This window comes from Sus scrofa, chromosome 2 (assembly GCF_054392235.1).
Source record: "Sus scrofa isolate SSC_HxYL_T2T_F1_AM1 chromosome 2, Sscrofa_HxYL_maternal_Yorkshire_Landrace_v2.0, whole genome shotgun sequence".
Taxonomy (NCBI): Eukaryota; Metazoa; Chordata; class Mammalia; order Artiodactyla; family Suidae; genus Sus; species Sus scrofa.
In genome coordinates this window covers 81,464,172-81,484,474 of record NC_139384.1, presented here as the reverse complement: position 1 = coordinate 81,484,474, position 20,303 = coordinate 81,464,172, and the positions used below count along the sequence as shown (strand labels likewise).

At 48.0% G+C, this 20,303-nt stretch overlaps 1 protein-coding gene across 35 annotated transcripts in view; it reads left to right on the top strand.

The window, feature by feature from the left end:
• CERS4 (ceramide synthase 4) overlaps window positions 1–20,303 on the top strand; it is a 105,071-nt gene that overhangs the window by 70,879 nt on the left and 13,889 nt on the right. The window contains exon 1 of one of the 35 annotated variants that reach the window (XM_085007365.1): window positions 16,793–18,026. The exons of the other annotated variants lie outside the window; for them this stretch is intronic. The gene's annotated coding sequence lies outside the window, so the exon portion shown is untranslated. Of the gene's footprint in view, window positions 1–16,792; window positions 18,027–20,303 lie in introns of those variants that run through there. 35 annotated transcript variants of the gene reach the window in all.

Here is a 20,303-nt window from a genome sequence, read left to right as displayed (position 1 = left end):
AGGCTTCTTGTACATCTCTGTGGCTCCCCCCCTTGACCTGCGCAGGCGGGCAGGCAGGCACTAGGCTATTGACTCATCTACCCAAGGGGCTGCTCCCCTGAAGCCACCCAGCAGGTAGATCTGCCCAGATGAGCTGAAGTTCATGGTTTGCCTCTCTCTCAGCCCTCTGGCTGGGTGTCTGCCTCAGCTCCTCTGGGATCTGGACAGGTCTGTGGGCCTATGTTCAGATGCATGTCAAGTAAGGGGGGGGGGGTTGCTGGGGCTCCTGTGTCTTGAGGCCATGCCCTCTCCCCATCCCCACTGTGACCCCTCTTCTCAAAGGCTGTCCCACATCCAGAATTGGCCCCCAAAGAAGTTCCTCTTGTCCTCTCCCACTCGTCAAATTCCTGCCCAAGCTGGTAGTTCCCAGATCAGGCTGCCTGCCCCAACATACTCTACCCTCCTAAAGACACCCCTATCCAGCTGTGCCTCCCCCACCCCACCCCCACTCCCATCACCTCCCAGACACCAGCCACCGGTGACCTCTTGGGGTAGCACTTCGCTCATCCGTGCAACCCCCAGGTTAAGCCCATGTGCTGGAATTAGTCACGGGAGAATCACCCCCTTCTGGGGATTTGGAGGCCCAAGGCTCCCATTGCTGATGCTGTGTCTTTAAGGCCCAGGTGACAAGCACTCGCCAGCTTCCCCTCAAACAAGGAAGGCTCAGAGCTAGGCTGACAGGCTTGCCAGAGTTCAGTACTGGCCAGGACTGGGTGTCATCCTGTTTTCATGGTGTTTGTTTTATAACCGCTGTCTGCATGTGATGCTGATGTTGGCTTTCTTGCTCTTTTTTTTTTTTTTCCTTTTCCATTATAGTTTATTACAAGATATTGAATATAATTCCCTGAGCTCGGCAGTAGGACCTTGTTTATGTCTATTTTATAAGTAGTAATTTATATCTGCTCCTTTTAAACTCCTACTTCATCCTCCTCTCCTTTAGCAACTATAAGTTTGTTTTCTAGGTCTTTGAGTCTGTTTCTGTTTTGTCAATAAGTCTGTTTAGGAATTCCTGGGTGGCTCCACAAGTTAAGGATCCGGAGTTGTCACTGCTGCGGCTTGGATCGCTGCTGTGGCATGGGTTTGATCCCTGGCCCAGGAACTTCCACATGCTGTGGGTGCCGCTAAAAAGAAGAAACATTAAAAATTTTTTTTAAAGTTCATTTTTCTCCTTTTTTAGATTCTGCATATAAATGATATCATCTTAATTTTTGTCTTTCTGTGTCTGACTTCACTTGGTATGATAATCCATCCATGTTGCAGCAAATAGCATTATTTCCTTGTTTTGATGGCTGAGTAGTATTCTGCTGTATATATGTACATCTTCTTTATCCATTCCTCTGTCAGTGGACATTTAGATTGTTTCCATGTCTTGGCTATTGTGAATAGTGCTGCCATGAACATTGGGGTGTATGTATCGTTTCGAATTAGTGTTTTTTTTTTTTTCTTAATACATGCCCAAGAGTGGGATTGCTGGATCACATGGTAACTCTACTTTTAGTTTTTGGAGGACCCGCCATACTGTTCTCCATAGTGGCTGCACCAATTTATATTCCTACCGACAGTGAAGGGGGGTTCCCTTCTCTCCACACCCTCTCCAACGCCAGCTTTCTCTGTGGCAGAAGGAGATGTGGATGGAAGGAGGCAGATGGCCAGAGTGATTGAGGATGAGAGACGGGGCCTCAGCAGTAGGAACTGAGTGGACTTGCTTGATTGTTACCAGGGAGATGGATGCAATTGAAGGACTTGGAGTAGCTGAGTGTCCAGGGTGGTGGCAGGGGGGAGGCGTGGAGGGATCCAGGATGACACCTAGATTCCTGTCCCCAAAAACTTGGTGCATGCTGGGATCTTGGCCAAGGAGTACACTTGGGGTGGAGGGTGACTTGAGTGTGACCTGTCTGGGCAAGAGATGGCCAGGCGATCTTGGATTAGCAGGTTTGGCATTGGAGGAGAAGCAATTGCAAGAATCTGGAAAACCAAAGCCCAGGCACGCTGGTTGTAACCTCTGGGTGGGTAAGGTTTCCCAGGGAGCAAAGCTGGTGCGAGAGGGTGCAGTACTGGCACCATTCAGGGCCAAGGGTGAGGCAAACCAGCGTGGATTCCATTGGCCAGGCTGCCACAGTCCCTGGAAGGAGGGATAGACAAGAGGGAAGATACACCACCGGGAGGTCAGGAATCCCCGGAAGGGGAATTGACCACTGGTATTGGCCTGGACCAGGGGGTGGTCACCAGTGACCCAAGCAGAGTCCAAAGTAGTAAAGTGGAGATGGGATGAAGCACAGGCATTAAGGCAGCAGGTCCTGCTTTCTTTTTTTTTTTTTTTTTTCCTTTTGGTCTTTTTAGGGCCGTACCCGCAGCATATGGAGGTTCCCAAGCTAGGGGTTGAATCGGAGCTGTAGCTACTGGCCTATGCCACAGGCACAGCAATGTGGGATCTGAGCCTCGCCTGCGACCTACACCACAGCTCATAGCAATGCCAGATCCTTACCCCACTGAGCAAGGCTGGGAATTGAACCTGCATCCTTATGGAAGCTAGTCAGATTCGTTTGCACTGAGCCATGGCGGGAACTCCAAGTCCTGCTTTCCAAGAATCCTGAGGCTGCCGCTGCTGGGCTGAGGTTCTAAGAGCCCACGTCCTTCTAGAACACCAGGGTGGTGGAGAGCGGAGTTCACATCCAGCCTGACCCTTTACCAGTATGACCCTGGGTAGACAAGTCAGTTCACCTGTACAATTCAGATGGTAACTGTATCTTCCTCGGCATGTGGCTAATGTTTCTACTGGAGGGTGGCAAGGTATGTCGGATGGTTGTTGGCACAGGGCCTGCTCCCAAACAAGTGTCGTGGGCAACACCTGGAAAGGTACCAACACCAGTATGTTGGGCAATCCCCACTGTGGGTGAGGACAAGGCCTGCTGTCCCAGAAAGCTATCTGACTTTTGCCCCTGCTCGGCCCTATCTGAACCAGCCTCCGTGTATGCTGTCACCAGGGGGCGGCAGAGGGGCCTGGCAGCCAGCTGGTGGGAGAAGAAGGAAGGTGTTAGACCAGTTTGGGTGGAGATGGGAAGCCATCATAGTACAACCTGGAGCCCACAATGTCCTCCACCCTCGAAGGTGCGAAGTGGCATCACCTTGGAGGCGGACCTTGATTGGGAATTGGTTTCTTCCTTTTTTTTTTTTTTTTTTTTCCGTCTGTGGCTTGTAGCGGCTTGATCTCAGTCTCCAGACCAGGGATTGAACCTGGGCCACAGAAGTGAATGCGCTAAATCCTAATCATTAGTCCACCAGGGAACTCCCCTGGGAATTGGTTTCTTAAATGGTGAACTACGAATGGGGGGCTCTTTGTTGGCCAGAAGGGCCCCCTCTGAGCCCTATTTCCTCTTGTCCACCACCCCTTCGGTGGAAACTTTTTCTTTTTTTCTTATATGAATATAATTTTCTATTTGAAAAGTCACCCTTGGAGTTCCCACTGTGGCACAACAAGATTGGTGGTGTCTTTGGAGCACTAGGACGCAAGTTTAATCCCAGGCCCAGCACAGTGGGTTAAGGATCCGGCATTGCCACAGCTGTGGCTTAGGTCACAAAAGCAGCTTCAATCTGGAATTGCTGTGGCTGTGGGGTAGCCTCAGCCGCAGCCTCTATTTGACCTCTAGCCTGGGAACTTACATATGCTGCAGGTGTGGACTTAAAAAACAAAAATTTAGGAGTTCCCATTGTGGCACCTCGGAAACAAATCTGACGAAGAACCAAGAATTTGTGGGTTTGATCCCTGGCCTTGCTCAGTGGGTTAAGGATCTGGCATTGCCATGAGCTGTGATGTAGGTCACGGACGTGGCTTGGATCCGGAGTAAGCTGGAAACTGTAGCTCTGATTAGAGCCCTAGCCTAGGACCTTGATATGCCAAGGGTACGGCCCTTAAAAAAAAAAAAAATTTGGAGTTCCCGTCGTGGCGCAGTGGTTAACGAATCCTACTAGGAACCACGAGGTTGCGGGTTCGGTCCCTGCCCTTGCTCAGTGGGTTAACGATCCGGCGTTGCTGTGAGCTGTGGTGTAGGTTGCAGACGCGGCTCGGATCTGGCATTGCTGTGGCTCTGGCGTAGGGCGGTGGCTACAGCTCCAATTCAACCCCTAGCCTGGGAACCTCCATATGCCGCGGGAGCGGCCCAAGAAATAGCAACAACAACAACAACAACAAAAAGACAAAAGATTAAAAAAAAAAAATTTAAGTCATCTTGAAATACACTTGCAAAAATCAGTGAATCATGAAACAAGCTGATCAGGAGTTCCCGTCATGGCTCAGTGGTTAAGGACTCCAACTAGGAACCATGACGTTGCAGGTTCGATCCTTGGCCTCACTCAGTGGGTTAAGGATCCAGCATTGCTATGAGCTGTGGTGTAGGTTGCAGACGCAGCTCGGATCTGGCATTGCTGTGGCTCTGGTGTAGGCTGGTGGCTACAGCTCCAATTTGACCCCTAGCCTGGGAACCTCCATATGCCAGGGGTGCAGTACTAGAAACAAACAAACAAACAAAACCCAAACAAGCTGATCAGTTTCCCCTCCCCCACCCTCCTGATAGAATAATTCTCCTGAGGACTGTATCCTTAGAGCAATCCAAATGTAAGTATGTTGGATCTTTTGATATTGTCCCAAGGTCACTGAGACTGTACATTTTTTTTAAATTGTGGTAAAATATACATTACATGGACATTTTAACCAAGTTTTTTTTGGCCACTCCTGTGGCATACAGAAGTTCCCAGCCCAGGGATTGAACCTGCATTACAGTAGTGACCTGAGTTGCAGCATTGACAATGTCAGATCCTTAACCCACTGAGCTATCAGGGAACTCCCAGATGCATGTTTCTATTCAAGCTTTATTTTTTTTCTTCTCTATTTTTCCATTTGGCATTTACTATTATCTAGCTCTAAATTGCTCTTTCTCCTACCATCTCCAATCAGCTATCAAGCTCACAGTGAAAAAAATAATTTTTTTGTTTTTTCTTTGGATAAATAATGCCACCTTCTTCTTTTTTTCCTTAATTCATTTTGAGTTTATTTTTGTGTATGGTGTTAGAGAATGTTCTTTTTTTTGTCTTTTGTCTTTTGTCTTTTATCTTTTGTCTTTTTAGGGCTGCACTAACAACATATGGAGGTTCCCAGGCTTGGGGTCTAATTGGAGCTACAGCTGTGGGCCTACACCACAGCCATGGCCACACAGGATCCGAGCCACATCTGCGACCTACGCCACAGCTCATGGCAATGCCAGATCAAACCCTCAACCTCACGGTTCCTAGTCGGATTTGCCTCCACTGCACCATAATGGGAACTCCTATTCTTTTTTTTTCTAGTTAGTTAATTTTATTACATTTATAGGTGTACAGTAATCATCACAACCAAATTTTACAGATTTTCCATCCCAAATCCTCAGTACATCCCCCACCCCCCAAACCTGTCTCATTTGGAAACCGTAAGTTTTTCCAAAGTCTGTGAGTCAGTATGTGTTCTGTAAAGGAGTTCATTGTGTCCTTTTTTTCAGATTCCACATGTAAGTGATAGCATTTGATGTTGGTGTCTCCTTGTCTGACTAACTTCACTTAGCATGATAATTTCTAGGTTCATTCATGTTGCTGCGAATGCCATTATTTCGTTCCTTTTAATGGCTGGGTAATATTCCATTGTGTATATGTACCACATCTTCTTGATCCATTCCTCTGTCGATGGACATTTAGGTTGTTTCCATGTCTTGGCTATTGCATATAGTGCTGCAATGAACGCTGGAGTACATGTGTCTTTTCAAGTCATGGTTTTCTCTGGATAGCTCAGGAGTGGGATTGCTGGATCAAATGGTAGTTCTATTTTTAGTTTTCCGAGGAATTGCCATACATTTTCCACAGTGGTTGCACCAATTTACATTCCCACAAACAGTGTAATAGGGTTTCTTTTTCTCCATACTCTCTCATTTGCAGACTTTTTGATGATGGCCATTCTGGCCGGTGTGAGGTGGTACCTCATAGTAGTTTTGATTTGCATTTCTCTAATAATTAGTGATGTTGAACATCTTTTCGTGTGTTTTGTGGCCATCTGTATGTCTTCTTTGGAGAATTGTCTATTCAGATAGTCTGCCCATTTTTTGGTGGGATTGTTTGGGGTTTTTTTGGTATTGAGATGTAGGAGGCGTTTATAAATTTTGGAGATTAATTCCTTGTCAGTCAATTCATTTACAAATATTTTCTCCCATTCTGTGGATTGTCTTTTCATTTTGTTTAGGGTTTCCTTTGCTGTGCAGAAACTTTTTGTTTGTTTGTCTTTTGTCTTTTTTAGGGCCGCATCCATGGCATATGGAGGTTCCAGGCTAAGGGTCTAATTGGAGCTGTAGCTGCCAGCCTACGCCAGAGCCACGGCAACACAGGATCCGAGCCGCGTCTGTGACCTGCACCACAGCTCATGGCAACGCCGGATCCTTAACCCACTGAGCAAGGCCAGGGATCAAACCCGCAACCCCATGGTTCCTAGTTGGATTCGTTTCTGCTTCGCCACAATGGGAACTCCAAAACTTTTAAGTCATATTTATTTATTTTTGTTTTTACTGTCATTACTCTAAGAGGTGGATCTGAGAAGATGCTGCGGAGGAGAGTTTATGTCGGAGAGTGTTTGGCCTATGTTTTCCTATATAAGAGTTTTATAGTGTCTGGTCTTACATCTAGGTCTTTAATCCATTTTGAGTTTATTTTTGTGTATGGTGTTAGGGAGTGTTCTAATTTCATTCTTTTCCATGTGGCTGTCCAATTTTACCAGCACCACTTATTGAACAAGCTGTCCTTTCTCCATTGTATATTCTTGTCTCCTTTGTCATAGATTAGTTGACTGTAGGTGCGTGGGTTTAATTCTGGGCTTTCTATCCTGTTCCACTGATCTATATTTCTGTCTTTATGCCACTACCATACGGTTTTGATGACTATAGCTTTGTAGTACAGTCTGAAGTCAGGGAGCCTGATTCCTCCAGCTCCTTTTTTCTTTTTCAGGATATCTTTGGCTATTCTGGGTCTTTCGCGCTTCCAATAATGCCTTTAAAAAACAAACAAAAAAAACCACCATGGGTATTGCATTTTATTTATTTATTTTTAAGGCAAAGTTAATGTATAACATTATATAATTTTCAATGTGCAACATACTGATTCACAATTTTAAAGGTTATGCTGCATTTAGTTATTATAAAATATTGGCTCTATTCCCTGTGCTGTAGCATATATCCTTGTAGCTTACTTTATATATAGTAGTTTGTACCTCTTAATTCCCTACCCCTATCTTGCCCATCTCCCTTACCTCTCCCCACTGGTAACCATTAGTTTGTTCTCTACATCCTTGAGTCGGTTTCTTTTGGGTTATAGTCACTAGCTTGTTTTGTTTTTTTAGGTTCATGTATAAGTGATATCATATAATATTTGTCTCCATCTGACTTCATTCACTAAGCATAATACCTCCAAGTCCATTTTTTGTTGTTGCAGATGGCAAGATTTCATTCTTTTTTTTGGGGGGGGTGTCTTTTTTTGCTTTTTAGGGCTGCACTCGCAGCATATGGAAGTTCCCAGGCTAGGGATTTAACGGAGCTACAACTGCCAGTCTACACCACAGCCACAGCCAGGTCCTAACCCACTGAGCAAGGCCAGGATTGAACTTGCAACCTCATGGTTCCTCTTGGTTTCGTTTCTGCTGTGCCACAATGGGAACTCCAAGATTTCATTCTTTATGTCAGAGTCCACAGTGAATTTTATTTCAACTACTGTAAATTTTCAGTTTTAGATTCTCCAATTGGTGCATTTGTATAATTTCTGCTTCTCTCCTAAGCTTTCTTATTTGTTCATTCAGTAGGAGGTAGCTTTTTCTTCACATCCTTGTGTATACTTATACTAGCTACTTCAAAGTCCTTATCTGCTCCTTCCAACATCTGGGTCACCTCAAGGTCAGTCCCCATTAATTTCCTTCTTTCTTGAGTATGGATTCTATTTCCCTGTCTCTTTACATGTCAAGTAATTTCGGATTGTATTCTAGATATTGTGGAAGATATGTTGTACATACTCTGGATTCTGTTGTGTTCCTCTGAAGAATATTGATTCTTTTTTTTTTTTTCCATTATTTTTCCACAGGCAATTAAAGTGTCTAGACTCAAGTTCCAAAGTCACTTTCCCCTGTGGTGGGTAGCAGATGAAATCTTACTTCCATTTAGTTATTAGCTCGGCTGATTGAAGTCTGCCCTGCACATGGTTCAAGGGTTAGCAAGAGACTTGCACAGCAATTTGGGGTAGAATTTGGACCTTCCTCTTTTTTTCTTTTTCTTTTGGCTTTTTCCTTTCCTGCATTTTCTGTCCCATTGTCTCATTGTTGAACTATTGTGGTTTCTTGGATCTCCGTCTTCTCATTTCTTGAGCCAGTTTCTTTCTTACTTTCTTTTTTTTAAAAATAGTTTCTTTTTATTTTTTTAATTTTTAAAAAAATTACAGTTGATTTACAATGTTCTGTCAATTTCTGCTATACAGCAAAGTGACCCAGTCATATATGTATGAGTATATAAAAGAATATGTATACATTCTTTCTCTCATATTATCTTCTAGCATGATCTATCACAAGTGATTGAATATAGTTCCCTCTGCTGTACAGTAGGACCTCATCGCTTATCCATTGAGCCAGTTTCTATCCATTAGTAAATAACAGTGAAAAAAGGGAAACTCACCCTGTGCTGTTCCCTTATTGCAAGTATAGACTTCCCTCCAACTTCTGCCTATATTCGGTCACTCTCCAGAGCAGTACTGCCCAGTAGAATTTTCTGCAATGATGGAGACATTCCATTTCTTTTTTATTTATTTTATTTTATTTTATTTTGGTCTTTTTGCCATTTCTTGGGCCGCTCCCGTGGCATATGGAGGTTCCCAGGCTAGGGGTCCAATCGGAGCTGTAGCCACCAGCCTACACCAGAGCCACAGCAACGTGGGATCCGAGCCGCGTCTGCAACCTACACCACAGCTTACGGCAATGCCGGATCCTTAACCCACTGAGCAAGGCCAGGGATCGAACCTGCAACCTCATGGTTCCTAGTCGGATTCGTTAACCACTGAGCCATAACGGGAACTCCAGACATTCCATTTCTACTCTGCCCAATATGGTAGCCACAAGCCACATATGGCTATTGAGTATAGAAATGTTGCTGGTCTATTCCGTGATAATCTATGTGGGAAGAGACTTTGAAGGAGAATGGATATGTGTATGTGTAACTGAATCCCTTTGTTGTGCCAAAGAAATTATCACAACATTGTAAATCAATTACACTTATAGAATTTTTGTTGTTGTTGTTGCTATTTCTTGGGCCGCTCCCGCGGCATATGGAGGTTCCCAGGCTAGGGGTTGAATTGGAGCTGTAGCCACCGCCCTACGCCAGAGCCACAGCAATGCCAGATCCGAGCCGCGTCTGCAACCTACACCACAGCTCACAGCAACGCCGGATCGTTAACCCACTGAGCAAGGGCAGGGACCGAACCCGCAACCTCATGGTTCCTAGTCGGATTCGTTAACCACTGCGCCACGACGGGAACTACACACTTATAGAATTTTTAAAAAATGAAAAAAAGGAAATGTTGCTGGTACAACTGAGGAACTGAATTGTAAATTTTATTTTATTTGTTTTATTTTTTTTTTCTTTTTAAGGCTGCCCCTGAGGCATATGGAAGTTCCGAGTTTAGGGATCAAATCAGAGCTGCAGCTGCCGGTCTACACCACAGCCACAGCCACAGGGGATCTGAGCTGCACCTATGAGCTACACCACAGCTCACGTCAACACCAGATCCTTAACCCACTGAGTGAGGCCAGGGATCAAACCCGCAACCTCATGGTTCCTAGTCGGATTCGTTAACCACTGCGCCATGACGGGAACTCCTGACTTGTTTTGTTTTAATGGCTGCACTTGAGGATCAGGGAGTGAACCCAAGCCTCTGCAGTCAGATTCTTAACCCACTGGGCCACAGCAGGAACTCTTCAGGTAGTTTTTTAATGTGTAGTCCAGAGTTTATCGTTGTTATCTCTGAGAGGGCTGGCCTGATGTTACCAAAGGCAGAACTCTTCTGGTGGTTTTCTGTTGCATAAATTACGAGTCAGGCCATTAGTGTCTCTGCATTTGGCTTTCATTTTTTCAATTTGGTGATCTTCCCACGTCCATGAGCATAGCTTTTCTTCCTCCCCACCCTACCACACCCCATCCCAATTTGGTAATTATTTTAATTAAAGAAATTTTTTTTTTCATTTTTGGCCATACCTACAGCATGTACAAGTTCCTGGGCCAGGAACTGAATTTGAGCTGGAGCTGTGACCTATGCCAGAGCTTCGGCAAAGCCAGAGCTTCGGCAAAGCCAGATTGCTAACCCACTGAAGTGGGCCAGGGATTGAACTGGCGGCTCCACAAAGACAAGCCAGATCATTAACCCACTGCACCACAGCAGGAACTCCTAATTAAAGAAATTTTTGGAGTTCCCGTTGTGGCTCAGTGGATTAAGGACCTTAACATAGTCTCCATGAGGATGTGGATTGGATCCCTGGGCTCAGTGTGTTAAGGATCCAGCGTTGCTGTGAGCTGTGGTGTAGGTCGCAGACGCAGCTCAGATCTTGCGTGGCTGTGGCTGTGTAGGGCGGCAGCTGTAGCTCCAACTGGACCCCTAGCCCCTAACCTCCATATGCTGTGGCTACGCCCTAAAAAGACCAAAAACAAAAAAAGCTAAGCTGAATCACACACTGTTCCATGCATGGTTTTTGCATGTTGGTTCAACTCACTGTAGTCATGTGTTTTTGTTTTTAATTGTAATAGCCCAGGTGAGCTCCTCTCACACGCCCTTCTGTATGCTTATCTCTCCTGCACAAATATCAGATCCTGCTGCCGCCCTGCCCTGCCCTCGTCTGCCGCTGGGGCTGCTCCTTTTCCCTCCCAGCCCCCAGAGACCTGATCCCCTTTCCCCCCTCAGTCCTTCTGGAAACTTCCCTGACTGGGTGGTGCTGGGGACCCCAGCCATCTCTCCTGGGTCTGACCCTCACTGTGGAAGGGAGGTGAAATGACTCAGCTCCCTAAGCTCTGTGGGGCCAGCCAGCACTAAACGAAAGCTGAGAAGAGAGGCCCAGGTGGGGATGGGGACGGGCCAGGGAGGGGACCTCTGCTAGGTGAGGGTGGGAAGGGTAGAGAAGGCCTCTTAAGTAGGGAATTTAATCTGACTCAGGTCTTAAAAGACGAGTATGAACTGGCCCAGTGAAGGAGGTGAGGGCCTTTCAGGAAAAAGGCACGTCTGGCAGTTCCCACTGTGGCCCAACAGAATCGGAGGCGTCTTGGGAGCACTGGGATGGCAAGTTCCATCCCTGGCCCAGTACAGTGGATTAAGGATCTGGTGTTGCCCCAGCTGCAGCTTAGGTCATAACTGTGGCTTGGATCTGATCCCTGGCTTGGGAACTCCATATGCCATGGGGGTGACCAAAAAAGGAGAAAAAAAAGACACTGTCGGTGCACCACCTGTGCAAAGGCCTGGAGGCTGGACCACTGGGAGGCACTCTTGGGAATTCTAGCACCTGGGCATGAAATAGTGCAAGGGCTATAACAGGGAGGGAGCAAATTCCCGAAGGCATGTGTGCCCCCAGCCAGCTCCCAGGCAGCTGCAGAGCAACCCTCATGGCCCCACTGTTGGTTGCTTTATTGGGGGGCAGAGGGGAGGATGCATTGCCAAGAGGTGGTCCCGAGAAGGTGTGGCTAGGGGAGTGGGAGGGGCAGTGGGTTGGAAGGCAGGCTGTGTTGAGGTGGGGTGGCCAGTGGGCTGGGGATTCTAGAGGACGTGACCTGGCTCACCCCAGGCCCTGAGCCTGCTGGCGTGTGTAGATGTTACGAAAGCAAAGTTAAGGAGTTCCCATTGTGGCACAGTGGAAACGAATCTGACTGGGAACCATGAGGTTATGGGTTCGATCCCTGGCCTTGCTCAGCAGATTAAGGATCCGGCATTGCCATGACCTGTGGTATCTGGCGTGGCTGTGGCTGTGGTGTAGGCCAGCAGCTGTACCTTTAATTAGACCCCTAGCCTGGGAACCTCCATATGCCTCAAATGTGGCCCTAAAAAGCAAATAAAGAAAGAAAGAAAAAGAAAGCAAGCAAAGTTAAGAAATTATGTGTAAGCTCCTGGTACCCTGAAAAGGCTCTAGGGCAACTTAACGGGGAAGAGGGATATAGGATCTGTTCCCTGGGAATGCGTGATAGGAAGAGACAGGCCTGGGGAGGTCTGCACAGGGTCCTCTGGGTCCTGAGTCCGCTGGTAGGTAAAGCAACCCCCTCCCTACCCTGGGGAGCTTCCAGCCCTGGTTGGCTTCCTTGTTGTCTGGGTGGCCTGCATTCAGCCACTTCTTGATTTGAGCCACAGGTTTCCCAGTCCTGAAACAAGAAGGCAGTGGACCTGCTTTATGGGGGTCAAACTAATCTTGACTGTTAGAGCAAGAGGTTTCTTTTTCTAGAAAATTTGACCACCTGGGAGTTTCCTTGTGGCACCGCAGGGTAAGTCACTGCAGCAACTCAGGTTGCTGCCATGGCACAGGTTCAATCCCTAGCCCGGGAACTTCCACATGCCATGGGCACAGCATCCCCCCCCCCAAAAAAAGAGAAACAGAAACAGAAAACAAGGAGGTTTGACCACCTGAGCTAAAGTCCTCCAGTCTACCCACCTGTCCAAGTGTTTGTTCTGCCCATTCCACTTCTTCATCTATTTCACAAACCTTTAGGTGGTACCCAGTGTCGTGGCAGGCCCTATCTAAGGACACAGCTGTGACTAAACATTCTTACTGTCATGAGGCTTTTGCCTTGGAATGAGGCAGACAAATAAATAAGAAAACAGGAGTTCCCCTTGTGGTTCAGTGGGTTAAGAACCTGTCTAGAATCCATGAGGATGTGGGTTTGATCCCTGATCTCACTCACTGGGTTAAGGATCGGGTGTTGCTGTGAGCTACAGCCTTGGTCACAGATGCAACTCGGACCCCAAGTTGCTATGGCTGTGGCGGAGGCTGGCAGCTGCAGCTCTGATTCTACCCATAGCCTGGGAACTTAGGTATGCTGCAAGTGCGGCCCTAAAAAGCAACAACACAAAGCAGATTGGATAAGGAGATGGAATAACATGGTGGCTTGTTTGGTAGTTACCTGAGAAGACTTTGCTGAGGAGGTTAAGAGCAATCTAAGATGTGAATGATAAGACCGAGGTAGACAAAGATTAAGTATGGTAAGAGCACATGCAAAGGCCCTGGGGCAGGAATGAGCTTGGTGGATTGGAAATCCACCAGGCAGCCATTGCAGTGAGTTGAGCTAGTGGGAGAAGGAGGGGTGTATACAGTAAATTGAGCTAGTCAGGGGGAGGGAGTTGTATCAACAGGGCCAGGGTGTGGAGGGCAGGAGCGAGGCAGATCCTTAGCTTGAGGTTGTTAAAGGGATCAGCATGGTGGTGTCTCCTGGACCAGCTGCCTCTCCAGTCATTAGAACCCTGAGAGGACCCTGCTTTGAGAGTCCAGGGTGGAAGAGCCAGGGCCCAGTGCCGAGGCAGCTGTGGTTATCTACAAATAACCCCTGCTTAGCACATCATGTGTTCCCTGCCTGGGCCTCCAGCTGAAGGAGTCAGGTGACCCCGGGCAGCAGGCCAGGCTGCGGGGGCCTGGTGAGTGTGTATGTGTGTGTCTGTTCTTCCCCGGGTGCCCCAGACATCTGGAGTTGGAAATGATTTCCTTTTTTTCACAGGCCAGGCAAGCCCTGGGTTTCCAGTTAGATTTAAATAAAACAGAACAAACCTTTGTGCAGAGCCCTGCTCTGCTGGGTGGTGCTGGGGTGTTTTGCGGGGGGGGGGGGTTCAGGGGAGCAGCGGAGAACCTCTGCTCATCCTCCCCCTCCCTGTGTCAGCACAAAGCCCTCATCTCTCTCTGTCCCCTACTCTGGGGTATTTTTAGTCACTGAGAAGGATTATCAGAGTCTGGCTCCCAGGTGGCAGGGCCAGGGCTGAGAGTGGGGCCAAAGAGCCTTCAGGAAGCAGCCAGGCTGGGAGATTGGGGGTGGGGGGTGGGGTGGGGGTGAGGATGAAGCCTCAAGCTGGTTAGGCTGGACCAGCCACCCACTTGGTGATTCTCCAAATGACCCCTGGGCAGCTCTGGCTGAGCCAACCAACCTGAGCTCATGCAGTACAGCTTCAAGGGAAGGAAGGCGGCAAGAGGGTGGTGGTGGGGGGACAGGACAGACAGAATGTGGGAGAGGATGGAAGAACCACCTAGACCCTGGGCAAGTGCACCAGCATCCCCCTTTCCAGGCTGCTCCCCCTCCCCTCCCTCCTCTTCTCCACTGCTGGAAATAACAGTAACTACGGGAGTTCCTGTCGTGGCTCAGTGCAAACAAATCTGACTAGAAACCATGAGGTGGTGGGTTTGATCCCTGGCCTGGCTCAGTGGGGTAAGGATCCTGCGTTGCCATGAGCTGCAGTGTAGGTCGAAGATGCAGCTTGGATCTGGCATTGCTGTGGCGTAGGCCGCCAGCTATAGCTCTGATTAGACCCCTAGCCTGGGAACCTCCATATGCCATGGGTGTGGCCCTAAAAAGACACACACACACACACACACACACACACACACACACACACACAACCCCAACAAAACAGTAACTGCGGTTTACTTAGTGCCGACTCCACTCCTAAGTATCCTTGGCAGACACTCCAGGCAGAGAGGGGCTATTGTTAGTCCCATTTTACGGATAAGGAAACTGAAACTTGAGCAGTGATGTCAATGACAGGTAAATTACAGGAATCAAATCCATTTCCATACCAGCTCGGAGTGTTTACAAACTGCGCAGCATCCTAAGCCCCCATAACAGCTCAGTAAAGTGGAAGATCTGGCTTTACCCATTTTTCGGATGGGGCAGCTAAACCCCAGGGAGGCAGCATGTCACAGGGAATGAACGGAGGAGCTGGGGTCCAAGAGAGAAAAAATAAAAATTGTCTCAGGCAGGAGTGGAAGAGAAGTTTGGGCCTTGCTGGCTGTGGATGCCTGGTTACAGCCACACCTGAGCCCCTTCTGTGTGCCAGACCTTGCCCAAGTGCTGCACATGCAGCCTCACTGGCCTGCTTGACCATAATGCAAGGAGGGCACCTGTCCCACCAACAGGTGAGTGCAGAAATCGAGGCACCCAGGGCTGTGAGCACAGGAGCTGGGACTCCAGCCAGAGTCTGCTGGGTTCTAGACCCTTTGCTTTTCAAACCTCAGTGTCTCTTTCTCTTTCTCTCTCTCTCTTTTTTTTTTTTTTTTTGTCTTTTTAGGCCGTGCCTGCAGCATATGAAGGTTCCCAAGCTAGGGGGAACCTAGCCTATGCCACAGCTGCAGCAACATCAGATCCAAGCCACATCTGTGACCTACACCACAGCTCATGGCAACGCTGGATCCTTAACCCACTGAGCAAGGCCAGGGATCGAACCTGCATCCTCATGCATACTAGTCAGATTCATTTCCATTGAGCCACGACAGGAACTCCCTGATGTCTCTTCTTTATCAAGAGGGTGAAGAGGAACAGACAGACACAGGTTAGAGAAAAGATACGGCATCTGGGGCTGAGGGCCTCTCTAGTCAGGGTGTGTCAGTCTGCAGCTCCTCTGGAGAGTTCTCAGGTTTGGAAAGTACATTTCTGTTCCCCCTCTGACTTGGGGTCTGGAAAATTACCCCTTCTGATGTGGGGGCCAGAAAAACCTAATGCCTGCTTCAGCTGAGGGGACTGGGGTTTGAGGCCCATCATGCTTCCTTCCTTCTCTTCCCCGCTGCCCAAAAGACTGCCTGGCCAGCTTCTACTGTCACAGTGAATGAGGCAGGGCTGGCAGAGGGTGCGCTACCTGGATCTGAGGTGGGGGCAATCAGGTGGTGGCTCCAGGAGGAAGTGGCAACTGAACTGGGTTTTGAAGGATGCATAGGAGTTTGCCAGGCAAACAAGGAAGGTAGATAAGCCTTGTGAGAGCTAAGACCTTGCTAGCTTTCCTCACCATTTTGTGTCCTCAGCACCCAGCATGGGGCAATAAATATTAGCTTGGCATTCTAAGCACAGAAGAGCATTTGTAAAGGCTGGTGTATATGAAATCATACACTGTGGTGGGAGCAGAGATTACCGAGTGAACAGTGGGCTTTGAGGCTGGGGATGTGGATAGAAGCCTGGGATTACAAGATGCCGTCACTCTTGTGTGTTCTCTCATATGTCCCCAAAACTCATGGCAACATTCAAGCACCACAAGTGCAGTCACCCCCATCTCAGCACCCTTGGGTGGGGGAAAAACATGGGTTCAGGGCCTGGGCTCCTGGGTTCCCACTCCAGCTCTAGCTGGATGGGGGCCTTCTTAGGACACCCAGCCCACTTACATCTGCAGTGGAGAGGTCTTCAGATTGGGGTGAGGGCCCCTAGGAGAAGGCTGTAGACAGCCATGCATTGGGTGTGGCTCTCATGGGTGCGGCTCTGGCTAGAAGGCAGTGTGGGAATGGGGCCAGGAATTCCAGGCTGAGCATGTGCCCTTGTGCCCCAGGGAGTGCACAGGATCAAGCCAGTTTTGCCCCTGAATGAAGTTGGTTTCTTTTCCTAGAGAGCTCAACCCCATGCCCCCCTCACCCCCCAGGTAGAAGTCTCTTGCACCCTTCTGTCCATCTGTCTGTTCTGTATGGACCTCCCCTTGTGGGTCTAAAGTAGCCACTGTATCACACCTGTCTTTTTTTTTTTTTTTTTTTTTTTTTTTTTTTTTTGGTCTTTTGTCTTTTTAGGGCCACACCCACAGCATATGGAGGTTCGCAGGCTAGGGCTCTAATTGGAGCTACAGCTGCTGGCCTACACCAGAGCCACAGCAACATGGGATCTGAGACACGTCTGGGACCTACAGCACAGCTCACGGCAACGCTGGATCCTTAACCCACTGAGCGAGTCCAGGGATCAAACCTGCAACGTCATGGTTCCTAGTCAGATTCATTTCCACTGTGCCACGACGGGAACTCCGTCACACACCTGTCTTAAAGAAAAATGGAGAGGTGCAAGTTTGTTTTATTCAGGGTTTTATGAAGGACTATGGCCCTGGAGGTAGCCACTCAGTAGCATTGAGTAAACTTCTCCAAAAGGATAGAGGAGTGTGTGTGTGTGTGTGTGTGTGTGTGTGTGTAAAATTTCAATTGAGTAGGGAGTTCCCTTTGTGGTCATGAGCTGTGGTGTAGGTCACAGACGTGGCTCAGATCCTGCGGTGCTTTGGCTGTGATGTAGGCCAGCAGCTCTGATTTGACCCCTAGCCTGGAAACTTCCATATGCCTCGGGTGTGGCCCTAAAAAGAAAAAAAAAAAATTTTTGAATTGAGTTTAGGAATTTTTTGGCTAGGAACTACATGTGGTCCGTGACTGCTTATGATAAAGAACAGATATCTCAAGTTAATGATTTGGGGCTTTTGTGTGTATGGGAAGATGCAAGAATCTGAGGTCATTGAAATTCTTCCTGCTGTGCGTCTTAACTATCCAGGGGCCCTTTTATCCAAAGCATAGAATGCCTCATCCTGTTTTTTCCATCCTGAGTTCCCCTCAGGGCACGCCATCTGTGGGCCACAATTTAACTCTGTATAACTGCCTGGTGAGTGATGCTCTTTGTTCCTTTTTTAAAAATCTCTTCACACCCTTGCTGTCGCCTTTTCATGTCTCTGCCGTACTAGAGTGTCTGGGGGTGGCAGCCACGGCTGGTCACTTCTCTGATGCCTGTACCTAGACGCCCATGGTGTGTGGGCTGTTCCTTCATCGACACTCCACCCCCCGACCTGGGGGATTCCCTCCATCCCTGTGGATTGATTGATTGATTGATTGATTGATTTTTGTCTTTTTAGGGCCGCACCCGCAGCATATGGAGATTCCCAGGCTAGGGGTCCAATCGGAGCTATAGCCGCCAGCCTACGCATCTGCCACCTACACCACAGCTCACAGCAACGTCAGATCCTTAACCTACTAAGCAAAGCCAGATATTGAACCCACAACGTCATGGTTCCTTCCGCTGAGCCACAACGGGAACTCCCCATCCCTCTGGATTTAAACATCAGCCATGCGATGGCTGACATGTCCACCCACCCCATCCCCATCTCACCCAACCCTGAACCCAACCCCTGGCTCCAGATACCCTCACTGTCCTGGTTTACCCAGTTTCTCAGATTCTGAGAATTTTTCTTTTCTGTACGTGATTTGTGATACTGTGATTGATAACAAGAAATATATATTTGGTCTTCCTCTGCTCTTGGCACAGAGCTTTTAAAACCCTGGGAACTTCTGGAGTTCCCACTGTGGTGAAACAGGATTGGCATGTCTCTGAAGCACCAGGATACAGGTTCCATCCCCGGCCTGGTACAGTGGGTTAAAGAATCTGGCATTGCTGCAGCTGTGGCACAGGTCACAACTGTGGCTCTGATCTGATCCTTGGCCCAGGAACTCCATATGCCATGGGGTGGCCAAGAAGAACCCTGAGAATTTCCTAAGTGAGGAGAGGAATAAAGGTACCTTTTGTCATATTGATAAGGTGACTTTTGGGAAACCCCCAGGTCACCTATAGATGGGACTGGTTGCCACCTGATTAGGGAGCGGGACTAATTAAGTCCCTCTAACCTCCGGTGGCTGACTATGTAATGAAGCCTCCATAAAAGCCCAAAAGGACAGGGTTCAGAAAGCTTCTGGGTTGGTGAACGCATGGAGATTTGGGGAGAGTGGAGCATCTGGAGAGGGCACAGGAGCTCCGTGCCTCTTCCCCATGCCTTGCCCTGTGACCCTTTCCATTGGGCATTTCCTGAGTTATGTCTTTCTATAATAAACCAGGAATCTAGTGAGTAAACTGTTGTGTTCGGTGAGCTGCGGGTACAAATTAATCAAAGGGCTTGTGGGAACCTCTGTCTTTGGCCAGATGGTCAAAAGCACAGGTGAAAACCTGGTCTTGTGCTTGGCATCTGAAGCGGGGTGGGTACAGTCTTGTGGAGCTCAGCCCTCAACCTGTGTCTCTCCAGGTAGAGAGTGTCAGCATTGAGTTGAATTGTAACACCCAGCTGGTGTTGCCGGGGGGGGGGGGGGGGGGCACCCGTCAGAATTGAAATCAGATCATAGACTTTTAAAAAAACTTTATTTTGGAATTCCTGTTATGGCTCAGCGGGTTCCAAACCCAACTAGTATCCATGAAGATGCAGGTTTGATCCCTGGCCTCATTCAGTGGGTTAAGGATCCCTCATTGCTGTGAGCTGTGGTGTAGGTTGCAGACACAGTTTGGATGTTGTGTGGCTGTGGCTGTAGCATAGGCCAGCAGCTGCAGCTCCAATTCAACCCCTAGCCTGGGAACTTCCATGTGCTGCAGGTGCGGCCCTGAAAAAGCAAAAAACCGTAATTTTATTTTATTCAAGTACAGTCGATGCACAGTGTTGTGTTAATTTCTGCTGTACAGCAAAGTGATTAAGTTATAATATACTTAATCATACATACATACCCATATTTTTGGTCATGCTTATAGCATGCAGAAGTTCTGAGGCCAGGGTTCAGACCCTTGGCACAGCAGTGACAATGCCAGATCCTTAACCCACCGAGCCACCAGGGAAGGCCTGTATATACATTCTTTTTCATATTCTTTTCCATTATGGATGATCACAGAATATTGAATAGTTTCCTGTGCTGTACAGCAGGACCTTGTTCTTTATCCTTTTTCTGTATCCTAGTTTGCATCTGCTAACCCCAAATGCCCACTCCATCCCTACCCACCCCACCCTTCCCCCTTGGCAACCACAAGTCTGTATCTGTGAGTCTGTCTTATATGAATTCATTTGTGTCATATTTTAGCAGAATTGTAGGCTTGGGTTTTTTTTTTTTTTTTTTTTGCTTATGGAGATCCTGGGCCAGGAATCAGATCTGAGCTGCAGTTGTGACCTGCAGATCCTTAATCCACTGTGCCGAGCCAGGGATCAAACCCACATCCTCGTGAATACTAGTCGGATTCATTACTGCTGAGCCACAATGGGAACTCTTTGTAGACTTTTTAAAGGCAAACATTTTCATCTGCCCAAAGGACCTATAACAGAGGCACAACTTAGTGAATTTTCTCAGTGAGAATGGCACATCAATCAGGAGACAGAACCTTCCAGCCCCTGGCAACTCCTGGCCCCTCGATCACTGCCTGCCCCTAAGAGCAGTCACTTTTCTTTCTTTCCTTCTTTCTTTCTTTCCTTCTTTC